This window comes from Phoenix dactylifera, chromosome 3 (assembly GCF_051530095.1).
Source record: "Phoenix dactylifera cultivar Ajwa chromosome 3, Ajwa_hap1_PhDact_Kaust_v1.1, whole genome shotgun sequence".
NCBI lineage: Eukaryota > Viridiplantae > Streptophyta > Magnoliopsida > Arecales > Arecaceae > Phoenix > Phoenix dactylifera.
The window spans coordinates 35,559,522-35,563,990 of NC_143192.1; the positions used below are offsets into that span (position 1 = coordinate 35,559,522).

Here is a 4,469-nt window from a genome sequence, read left to right on the forward strand (position 1 = left end):
CCATACCAGGAGTTCGTTCAGGCTCAGCTTGACTTGGCTTATGACAATTTGAATGAGCTGGTTTTCATAGCTTTCCTGTGCTCAGAAATAACTTGTTAAGCTGGAAAGAACTCCAGCTCTGCTCATTTATAAATTCAGCCCTAACTGCAGCTTGAATTCAACTAGTTGAACAAGCCGGAGCCATGCTTGAGCAATTTATGAAGAGCACAATCAAACATTCCAAATATCCTTTAGTTGTTTATTAGCTCTTCTACTTCAGTAGCCATAAACCATTGTTCAATATCCGGATGCTGCAAAGTCCTAATTCCAGAAGGCAACACAGAAACATTAGTATCATCCAATAAAAAAAAGGAAAGCAATGAAAGTCTTGGTCATGTTGATGTCCTCCCAAAGAATGATTCATTTGCCTTAACAAACATAAAGCTAGCGACAACATTATATACTCTTCAACCTTCATAATTCCATTTTAAATGAAAGATTATCAATATATCAGCTGTTCTTATCGCTGTTCCTATCTTCCAGCACATCAATAGAATTTGATCATAGTAACTTGACTCCAAAAGCCTACATCTTCAATGGTCCTCCTTATACCATCGACCAGGCAAATCCTCCACAAAATCAATTCTGAAAACACTTCTGCATTTCCAAAGTAAAAGCCTCTAGAATATTTATTCATGGAAACTGCAAAAACCTGTTCTCAAAAATAAGGATACAGATTTCAAAAGTACTGGAACTACAAAACGCATTCAAGTGCCTGGCTATGCAGATCAGATATGTAATATATTTAAAAGCAACAGATACAAGAACAGTGCATAGTACTCGACAACCACATTTTAAAGAGCACCTGCAGTTCAAGAAAGCCAAGGTATCTAAAATAACATTAGAGTATAGAACCCTATCACATCTCCCAATATATGGAAAACAAGCAAAGGCCATTTATGTAATCACATGAGAATAATAGGACAAGCACCATTATTAGCCAAAAAATAGGGAGACAGAAGGTTTTGGTGTCAGTTTATGCAAATGACAAAAGAAACCAAAGCATTGCTATAGGAAGATTTTTTGCTCTTCATAGACACAGTTCCGTTTTATTTTTGTTCCTTTCCAAAGGCATGTCAAGGAAACCAATTATTGAAACCAGAAAGGTTTTAAAACTTTTTTTTTATTTAAAAAAACATCTGTCCAGTGAGTACAGAAACCCACATCCTAGGCAAGAATGCACGTTTAACAGATTAAATAGTAAAGAAATCCACAAAAACATGGGAGACTGTCTTTTGATTTCAGACAGCCATCACAAAGATCATTTCAAAGATGAAAAACATCATGCACGCACGTAAGATTTGGTTTCAAGCAGTCCTAAGCCTGTCTAAAGAAATTAACTGTTCCAGAATGTTCAAAGCGTAAGAAGATTAAAAAAAAAGAAAAAGGCGTACCCTCAATTTTTGTTTCTCAAATTCTGATACAATAAAGCTTGAAATATCAGAAGACACAACATAGCAAGGACCATTTGCATATGGTGGATAATCTTCTTCAGGCCATTCCTGAAAAGGGAGGCACCAAATTTCTAAACCCTGTTTACAAAATCAAAGCCACACAACTAAGCGAGATATACACAAAATCAAACATATTTATCTAAACATTCATATTGTCAAATTACATTCATACTATCAATTTACGTTTACAATGTACTTCAAAAAGCATAAAAAAATACATATAAACTCTAAAATAAATGCTTCAGGGGTCGCTAGCATCACCATCTCTACGTGCAGATGAACTATCAGGAACCTGTAATAAAAAAACTAAAGCAGTTAAGAATACGAAAATTATTAAACTCTTTAAGAAAAATATGATACTTATGCAAAATGTTCAAGTAGATGTAGTAATTTACCTGAGGAGGGACAAACTGATGCAACAAAGATGTAATCTGATTAATCTGAGCCCTCAAAGATTGCATCTCTGTTTGGTGGCTCTGCTTCAACTCTTTTATCTCTGCCTTCAGATCATTAACCTCTGCAGTGCTACTACTCTGTCTAACATCTTGAGTATATCTACCCACTGCAGACAACTGAGTGGGGGTAACTCCAACGCCATAACTCCTCACTCGTCCATAACGCTCCGAGCCCATCAACTCAGTAAACACTTGAGCTTCGACACCTCTGGTGTTGCCGATTGAAGATGACTCTCCGATACGCTCTGAAATAAGGGATGTAGCTCTGTCCTATATCTCTCAAAAACAATCAAATTAATTTTTGAAAAATTAATATATATAAAAAATCATTGCAGAAATTATTAATAAATACATACAACTATATCTCTCGACTCCGCTCGGATAAAGCTGCCATCTCGGTGGGTGTGAGTCATCTTATAGAACTCCACCTCACCAGGTTTCCTCCCATGGTCTTCCATCTACAACAAAAAGTATATTGGAAGAGTTTCATCTTATAGAACTATATCATGATACATGCTATATGATACAAGAGTTTCAAAAAGTTTCAAAAAAACTTACGAATTCAGCTCTGAGCCTCGCATAACTCTTCGAGCCTGAAGTGTGAGGAATTGTCTGAGATGCTCGTGCGGCTCGACCAATGTCAGAATATGTCTACCACGAAAAAATTAAACATTGTAATATATTAAATATATTAAATATTATATAAGGTATTGAGAGAGAATACACAACCTGTCCTCTCTCGGAAAATCAATAGTGAACAAGCTCCCTCCACTGATGATGGTATACATCAGGAGGACAAACACGAGCAACCTCCTCCTCTGTCATACCCTCGCGCTTCCAGTCGGCCTTCAACTTCGACTTATATTCTTTCCATTTGCGGTTGAGGGACTTTAGCACCCAATCATGGCTCTCTGGAGGGAGCACAAACTTTTTCTACACCAAAACAAAAGAATGTTATAATAATATTAAATCAAAAAATACTTTTCAGTGAATGGCGCTTCACTACAACAAAAAATTTGTTTGCCGACCCTATATTGCCGACGCTAGATAAAAGCGTCGGCAATTTTTTTCTTGCAACAGTAAATGCCGACGCTTTTGGAAAGCGTCGGTACAAAATCTTCCGCCGACGCTTTTGATAGTGAGCACCGATGCTTATAAGCATCGGCATAAGGGATAAATGCGAAGACGCTTATAAGCGTCGTCAGACTTCATTTCTCTGTAAAAACCAAAAAAAAAAAAAAAAGAAAAAAAAAAGAGGTTAACGGGCCGGCCCGAAAAGACCGGACCCGTATCCCTCTTATGATCGTGCCCTAGGCACGATCGTGGAGGAAGCCTTGCAGGGGGGAGGCGGCGGCGTGAGGGGAGGCCGGTCATCGGGGGAGGCGACTCGCCGGAGGAGACCAAACACCGGAGTGGAGACGGAGCGCCGAGATCCGGCCGGCCGTGGGGGAAAACTCTAAAGCCTTTCCTTCGGAGAAGACCCTCCACAGATCGGTGATTTGTTCACGGATTCTTCCATCCATCTCTTGCCGGAAAGGTCGCCGGAGCACGTCGTCGGACCGAGGTAAGTGGGGCTCCCTTCCTTATGCTTCATTTTCTGGACTTAGGGCGGTGATGATGGGGATTTGGCCGGTGAGATCGTCGGAGAAGGATCCGAAACAGGGGTACCCTGTTTCGGCTTCTCTTTTCGGATCTTGCCGCCGGCCGTCGGCCGCCGGGATTGGCCGAGGTCCATGGCAGTGGGGTGGTCGGGATAGAGGAGATTTGGAGTAGGGTTCTAGGGCTTTGATTGGAGATGGGGGATGGCGGATCCGAGGCCTTCCTCCTCGTGATCCCGTCCCTTCCTCCTCTCCCTCCGCGTGGGTTGGCCACCGGCGGCGACGACAGCGGTCGGGGGGAAGGCAGCTTGGGTTGCCGTCGGGTGTGGGGGGAGAGAGGCTGAGCCACCACCTCGGTGGTTCATCTGTTGATGATGGAGGGGAGGGAAGAAAGAAAGAAAGAAAGAAAGAAAGAAGAAGAAAAAAAAAAAGGAGAAGAGAAAAGAAGAAGAAGAGGAGGAGACCTCTTCTTCTCTCTTTCTCTTGGCTAGCCACCATCGCCGGCGACTGCAGCAGGGGCGGCCGGCAATGGTCCGGCCAGTAGTGGCCGAGGTGTGTTGGGTTGGGGAAGGAGAGGGCAGCCACCATGGCTATCGCCCTTGGATCAAAAAGATTTGAAGAAGGGAGATGTATTCCCAACCATGAAGAGAGAAGAATCATCCCTTTCTCTTGATCTCTTCACCGGGACCGGCCATCGTCGCCGGCATGGCTGCGGCCACGGCTGGCAACAACACAGGCCGGTGGTACAAGGGTGGGAGTCGGGCCACCCCGACTGCCCTAGATCTGGAGGGATTGAGATATTTGGGACCTGATGATGGACCCCATAGCAGATGTAAATTATAGTTTTGAATATTTAAATATTAAATGATTTAGTTTGTGATTGTAATTGATGCTGTAGGGGAGGAGACAGTGGTGCCAGGAGG

At 42.5% G+C, this 4,469-nt stretch overlaps 1 long non-coding RNA gene across 1 annotated transcript; it reads right to left on the reverse strand.

Annotated features, from left to right (window-relative positions):
• Window positions 1-1,609: 1,609 nt before the first annotated feature.
• Window positions 1,610-2,252, reverse strand: LOC120104433 (uncharacterized). The gene is made up of 2 exons (XR_016400072.1): window positions 1,889-2,252; window positions 1,610-1,785 (listed from the first exon to the last, which is right to left on the reverse strand). It is a non-coding gene; the product is annotated as an uncharacterized LOC120104433 (long non-coding RNA).
• Between the last annotated feature and the right edge of the window lie 2,217 nt (window positions 2,253-4,469).